The sequence below is a fragment of the Amblyomma americanum genome, chromosome 5 (assembly GCF_052857255.1).
Source record: "Amblyomma americanum isolate KBUSLIRL-KWMA chromosome 5, ASM5285725v1, whole genome shotgun sequence".
Classification (NCBI taxonomy): Eukaryota; Metazoa; Arthropoda; class Arachnida; order Ixodida; family Ixodidae; genus Amblyomma; species Amblyomma americanum.
Window position 1 is genome coordinate 196,451,370 of NC_135501.1, and position 7,902 is coordinate 196,459,271.

Consider the following 7,902-nt stretch of genomic DNA (forward strand, 5'->3'; position numbering starts at 1 on the left):
CTTTTCCTTGCTTTTTATTATGATTTTAATAAAAAGTAACTTACTACTTACTACTCTATTCTGACACTGTTGTTGGATATATCCGAAACATATATGTTCTTTATTTTACCCATATAGCAATTTTCCAATCAGTTCAGTAATGATATGCGAGCACTGCACATGTTCAGCTTGAATGCATAGCAAGTGACTAACACAGACTACTATTGGCACTTAAAAACAAGCAATGCACTTCTGCACTGCTTGTTTCCTGGCCATAAAATCACCGTGGGCCTGATTTTTTTTATAGCGTTGTTTAGTGCCTCTGGGCATAAGGGGAGATGGGAAGAAAAGAGTGGGTGGGTGTTAAATAAAGAAGGAAAGATGTGCCGATCTAATGAAGGCGAGGAGGGAGCGGTGATGTGGCCCCTGCGTCCAAGCAATATACGAGGACGGGTTGTCTGGGTGGAGACCCGCTGCTGCCAGGTGGCGAATTCTAGTTGGCTTCAGCGCCGGGCAAACCCACAAGTGGTAAATGTCAGTGGTGAATTTCTTCGAATTACGCGGAGGCCGACCCAAATAAAGAGCCCGATGAAGACGCAATATAGACTCAATGTAGACGCAATGTAGACGCGTCATCGCTCTCTTCTTCACACATAGCCTTCTTTCACATCCGCGGCAGCTCAGCACAGCATAACACAGGGTCTAGTAAGTGCACAGGGTCGCGATGCGTGTTGGCTGGAGGCTTATGCGCCGACACAACACACTCAGCCGCCGTTTTCCCGCGGCCGTTAAATATAGGCGCGCAAAAATATGGTGGGGGTAAAAATCGGAGTGACAAGCGCCATGACAGGTGTTCCATAAAGATAAAAAAAGGGGGGAGAGAAAAAAACCAGGTCGTGGTGGGGCGCTGAACTCTGCTTTTCGGCGTCACTGTCTCGAAAGATCACGAGGTATACACCCCGTAATGTGACGCGCCAACCTCCCGTGAAAAAGCACTTACGCAATAACATACAGACTGTTGCAACGCTAAACTCGCAGTAATGCGAAAGCTGCTTGTTATGGGGGGGGGTGTCGCCAATGCTGCAGGCGACGCGGATTTATAATTAATTCTGATCAAACCAGGAAAGTACATCATCCAAACTTGGTATTGAAAAAGCAGACTGTCGTATGCGATCTCGGCGTCAAATGCTAGCGCGAATAAGTCAGAGGTTTAACCGAGAGAAGCATTTTACGGTGCGCGTTTAGCGTTTCAACAGTCTATACATGGTGATCAGCGAGGCCATGCGGCCTTTTCCATCGCGATTCCACTAGCGTTACTTGTAATGTACTCAGTATACTAGCGGTCAACTTTCTGTGCCACTGTAGCAGAGGCTAAGCAGGAAAGGGGAGGCGGGCCTTTGTTCCTGTGCCGTGGACTACAGCGACCGCACACAGTCTCTCCAACGTCCCCTATTCACCCCTAGCCCGAACAATCCACTCCCGACATCACGGGGACAAAGGCCCGTATCTTTCCCGCCTAGCCTCTGCTGTAGTGCCACTGAAAGTTGTCCGCGAGTATGGCTCTAATGCGGCGGCGTTCGCGTTGTCTTCCGAAGGTAAGTACCGCGCCGTCACGTGCAGCGCACAGGCTGTACATCAGACGCATTCGGCGAAGGCATCGTCTCAACGTTTGCGTCAGAGTTCTCATCGAACCCCCCCCCACGAGTTCTCTGGCAATATATGCTCACGGAACGCAACCTCAATGGCTTCCGCGTCATCGTGGACATAATAATAATTGATTTTTGGGGAAAGGAAATGGGATAAAGGAGGGAGTGAAAGAAGAAAGGAACCGATTAAGGTTTCCATACCGATGTCATGTAGACTACCTTTGGAAAAGTGACGTCGTCTGAGAAAGCTCCACTGAAACTATCGGGTAGGCAATTGCACCCTCAGACGAAGCCTGGACGGCGTTTCATTGTAGGCTTACCCAAGCCGCACTTCAAAAAGCAATTAAAACAAAGGTGTCGGTCTTTACGGCAATCCACGCAGTAGCAGGCATGTGGATGGCGCTGAGGTCAGTGTGCAAGTCTTGTCGTCATCCAGCCCAAAGGTGTCCTCTCTAAAACCTGTCTTTGGTTTATGATCTTCACCTCCATGTTCAGGGGCTGGAGCACGGCAGTCACGGCGAGAATAAGCCAAACGAATCGCCCTCAAACTTGTCCACAAAGAGAACATTCCTGCCTTGCGCGGCCAATCTGTCCAGGGCGCGCACCAAGCCACAGGCAATGTCCCTCGCTATCCATGCATGCCTTCTGGCTGGTAGTGCAGTCAACTGGAAAAGTTTTGAGGCTCTCAAACCAACTAGGCTGAATCACTTTGGCAGTCACCAACAGTCAGCATCGCTCTGTTCCCATTGCGTCTGCACACATCTTTAAGCAGCGGTCCTCTCCTTGTAGGTGTGCCTTCTGGCGCATGAATTGCCTTGATTAAAGAATGTTTTTTTTTTACTGGAAGGAGCATAATAAACATGTCGCCAAACAAGTATGAGGCGTAACGCTTCCCAATAGCTCCCCGGTGACCCTTCGTTCGCACTAGGCTCCACCGAAGTTCATTCTGTCGCCACTACCATAACGTTCCTTGAAGCGTGACAGCCTCCCTGCTGATGTGTTACTGAACTCTTAAATTCCCATTAGGCTGGCAAAGTCTCTCGCAGTGAAAGATTCTCGCTATGAACCTGTTTGACTCACATGCTGACAGAGTTTTCAAGTTAAGGTTGTGCCTATGCCCGTAGACTTTCTTGAAAAGTCCAGTTCCCAATTTTCGAGCCTACTCAAAATGGAATCCTTGTTCGATTAACGCGAACGAAGGACTTTTCATGGCGATTTCCCTCTTGGAAAGGGCGTCGCATTTGACTTCGTGCAGTACCTGGACCTCTGTCTTGAGAATGCTTGCTGGACGATACTTACCCGATTAGCACTGAGAGTGGCAGGAAGATGTGCACAAGATATGCTAGGCTTCTGGTGAGGCGTGCGCTGATAGCAGAGAGATTTAGCACAGCGAAGATTTGATAAGTATGTACAAAAAGCATCCTATAATCCAGTATACATCGCCACTATGCTAAATCTCTCTAAGGCAAGCCGCCTGGCCACTTTATGCCGGCACGGAGGCGAGTCGCTGCTCTGTCATGCTTCGCCAGATGGCCAGGTCAGCTGAGCAACTTGTTCGAATTAACCATTGCATTCCCTGGCATGCTCGTTACTGGACGTTTTCTCTAACTGAAAGGTATGTAGTTTTGATGTAATTGAAGTGTCAGTTCTAATTAACGTGATTTGACAGTTCTAGTACATACACGCACATGCAACATAGAATATCTAAGCTGAAAACTAGTGAAGAACGCAATAACAAACTGAGAGACTTCTTGATGAAGAGCATATTTTTAAACACAGCAGGGCTCTACAAGCTCTCGAGTAACATCTTTATCTTGAGTATGTTGTGCAACTAAAGACAGGTGTACAACCCCCCCAATCTTTACAGTTCAGTGTCAGACAAGTGCATGTAGAAGTCTTCAAGAAAGCGCTTGCTTGCTCAACTGCGTGTTATCGCAGCACTCTCTCTACCCTATATAAACTGACACAAAGGCCTAAAAAACTACAGCTGCTTATGGTATTAACCATTTCACACTATGCGCACATCTTGGAAATTTCTTTGGGCTTATATGCCATGAACACAATCTTTGTAACTGATCCCTCACAAAAAAAAAAAACACTGGCACCCCATAGTGCATCTTGACTTTCTTTAGGCAATGTGCCAGCCTCTTTGAACACAAATTCAGGCACCATTCTGGTTAAATGGACCCCTCGTTAACTTAAAAATTTGTTGCATACATAAAAAACGGCTCCAATTCATTTATGTCATGCAAACATTTTTTTTTTCCAGGTAAGGTATTCTTTGCAATGCTTCTATAAAACCTTCAGTTCAGTGTTGGCGTTTGTGGTGTTCTGTTCTTCTGTTGTGCATTTTTGTGTACAATGTGCTTTTCAGAGTGATCCCATTACCAGCTCAATGTTCTGTTCCAGTTAAGCTTCCCACCAAGGCGATTTTCCAGCGATGTTTTGCAATGTAAAGTTTAGCACAGGTTGAAAGTCCAGAATGTCTTGGCAAAAGGAGGTCTCGAGAACGACATTACTCTTATCCGTTATCATAATTCCAATCATGAAAAGATGTGCCAAGAGAACTGAAAGCACATGTTAACTCAAGAGTGCACAGAACACTTGATCTGGTTAATTGTAGTGACACTGAAAATAAATACAAAGTGACGCCTAGTCTCAAGCTACTGTTGATGCGCACAGGCTTGAGCTAGTCAGCTTCCAGGAATGGCAAAGGCCAGACAGCTGGTTCCGCCTCTCTCTTTGGTTTGCAATGAAGCTTTTAGTGCTGAAAAGCCAGCAGGACTCAGTGTCAGACACTGACGAACCCCACTCAAGAACCAATTCAGATGTCGCCGTGGGTCTCTGCGCACCCTCATCATGAAGGCTGTGGCCTTTCTAGAAACAATCCTGGAGGATCCGAAGATGCACGTCAATGACCTCCAGATGTGCCTAAACCTTGCCTTGGAGAAATGCAACCTCAAGGAACCAGATGAACGCATCTTCAAGAGCATCCCCAATGATGAGTTCAGTGCTGAGATGGCCTCCACATTTGAATACAACCACAAGGTCAGTTTTGTGAAGGGGCCGCACTTGTCTCACCATGCAGCTCACTAATACAGAAGATTTGATGGCGCAGCGCAGCCCAAAACAGCAACCCTGACACGGTCAGTTCGGTCAGAAACCTCACATCTCCTTTTTCGTCACAAGAAGATGCTTCCTGCACTATGACCTGCATCCCTGATAACATCCAAGCCAAAATTCTCAGTGGCTCACCTTAATGAGCTGGACATTTCTTTCAAGAAACACAGCCTCTTGAAGCAAGCTCTGCAACATGTCAAAGACATCGAAGTAGCTCCTCAGAGTTCAGAATCCTCGTTGACTACTTAATTGGAGTTGACCTCGAGGGTTAGCAGTGCAGTATCGGGCAGCCAAAGAGCTTCATCTAGAGACTACCTAACCATGTCAAAAGCTGACAGCTTTTCTGAGTTATTAGAAACCATGCATGTGGACATGACGGATGTTCTGGACGTGGAAGAGAACACTTGTCTCGCTAGTGCCAATATCCCTATACACTTCACGTTCAGAACACAACACAACAGCATTTAGACAGCTCAGCATCCAATGACACAGCAAAACTACAGAGCGACGGCACTAGCCGTATTAGAATGTCATGCTGCCTAGAGGCAGCAGCATCGACTGTGACAACCGGGTCCATGTATTCCTGGGAAACACAGTGAGCCCTCCCAAACACAGTCAGATGCCTGTCTACTTAAGCCTTCTGGTGTCCTGCTGGTTTAAGGTGGTTCCAGAGGTAACGTGTACGATGGGTGCAAACATGGACAACTCAATAGTCATCAAGGACCTGCTGCAGGACAAGACACAAATAGCAAATGCCTTCACCAAGAAACACAAATTCCCTGCCTCAGGCTCTGGAATTACAATGGGGAAGTGCCATGCGTCAAATTGTTCATTCAAACCACCAATAGCGGAGGCCACAGTTAAATGGCTTCTTGCTGCAGCTCCAACATTCTCAATGCAACTGCCTATTCCAAGCACAGGAAGAGTGCCATGTACCTCCACTTCAGCAAACATACCAGAGCACCCGGACCAAGATCTCTAGACCGTCAACTTTGGTGCCCAGAAAGAACAGTCAAAGGCGGAACAACTTCATGAACCGCTCCGAGGCTTCGGCAATACTAGAGGCTGCTACCGAGTCATGCTGCAGCCAGGCCGTTTCCACATGCACATACATACACATATTTTTTATTTCTCTTTCTTTATGTGAGATCTTTATGCGAGATCTCATCTATTATTGACTCTAGTGGACATATAATCAGGACAGGCACGCGACCAAGGATGCCAGCAACATTCCCTAGGAAGATGTTCTACACTAGTCAATGACTAGCATCTTGAGGGTGAGGGAGGAAGACGGGAAGACGGAGTGCCACCTTGTCTCCAGCTAGTGCCAATGCACACGGACTCTAGCTAGTTGGCTTCCAAAGGTGGCAAAGGACAGACAGCTGGTTCTGTCTCTCTCCTTGTTTTACAGTAGTGCCAACAGGGGATTGCAAAAACCTTGTCCACATAAACAGCAAATCACAATGAGCGAATATAAAATAAGAAAGGGTGCGCTGTGCCGTGCTTCTTACAGTGGCATCATTCCAAACAGCACATCAGACTCTTAAAGTGCTGTAGCAACGATGAGACATCACAGCCGCAGCGACCCAGTGAGCTTAGAAAAATCCTCATCATCATCAGCCTGACTATGCCCGCTACAGGACAACGGCCTTTCCCATATCTCTCCAATTCCTGTGCCAGCTGCGGTCAGTTTATCCCCACAAACTTCTTAATCCCATCCACCCACCTAACTTTCTGTGGCCCCCTGCTACACCTGCCTTCTCTTGGTATCCAGCCTGTTAACCTTAATGACAATTGGTTATCTAGTTTTCACATTACATGCCCTGTCCAAGCCCATTTCTTTTTCTTGATTTTGACTAAGATGTCATTAACCCACGTTTGTTCTCTGACCCACTCTGCTTTCTTCCTGTCCCTCTACGTTACACCTATCATTGTCCTTTCCATAGCTCACTGCGTTATCCTCAATTTAAGTTGAACTCTTTTTCTTAGCCCCCATAGGTGAGTACCGGTAAGATACAGCTGTTATATACTTTTCTCTTGACGGATATTGGTAAACTACCATGCATGATCTGAGAGTACCTACCAAATGCGCTATATCGCATCTTTCTTCTAGTTACAGTAGAATCGCGGTGATACGAATCTCACGGGGTCGCGAAAAAATTCTTATCAGTCGAAATTTTGTATCATCCAAACAAACAAAATTTGTATGCAGATCAATGAAAAATGCATTCACACGGATCTGTTTACGGCCGACAAGATTTATTCACTGCTGTGTGGCCACAGCTCACTACTCGTGATGCGTACCGCGTGATTGGTGATCACGGCTTTGGGGATGTGCGGGCCGTGCACCGCTGCTCACTGCACGCGATTAGCAATCGCGATTTAGGCGATGTGCGCGCCACTCACTGCGCACGGTGTGTACCGCGCGATTAGCGATCACGATTTTGGCAATCTGTGTGCCGCGCACCGCCGCTCACTGCGTGTGGTTTGTACCGCGCGATTAGCGATCGCGACGTTGGCGATGTGCGGTCGCGGCTTGCGCGTTCGTATCACCCGTAGAGGCGAGGGAGAGTTCGGAATATCCTAAATTCCGCACATCATACACAATGCACTCTGGCCGAGGAATTTCGTGAATTCGTATCATTGCGAAATTCGTGTCAACCGGGTTCGTATCACCGAGATTGCACTGTATTTCAGTCTCGTGACCCAGATCTGCGGTCACTACCTGCCCTAACTAGACGTATTCCCTTACCGCTTTCAGCACCTTGGTACCACTCGAAAACTAATAGTTAGGTGCTGGAAGAGGCTTAAAAAATATCTGTTCACCCTGTGAAGTAGCAAACACAGATGCACTGCAATATCAGCTGCATGCTAACTAGAATATTCTTCCGCAGCATGGCTGGCTGCCTCTGAACAGCAAAAAATAAGCAACAAGGCAGACACAAGCCTGAAGTGACAATACTACAATTGAGACAAGACTAATATGGGAGCCTGGTATCCTGGCAACGCCATGTCTGTTTTCATATCAATCATAATTATCTGAGGTCAAAAGGGACCAGAACACTGACTAGCACCTCTTGCTCATTGTCTGAGCAAGGTTTGATGCTTAGCTTAGCAAGCAATGAGATTTGGCCACATACAATCAAACATGGTGGAA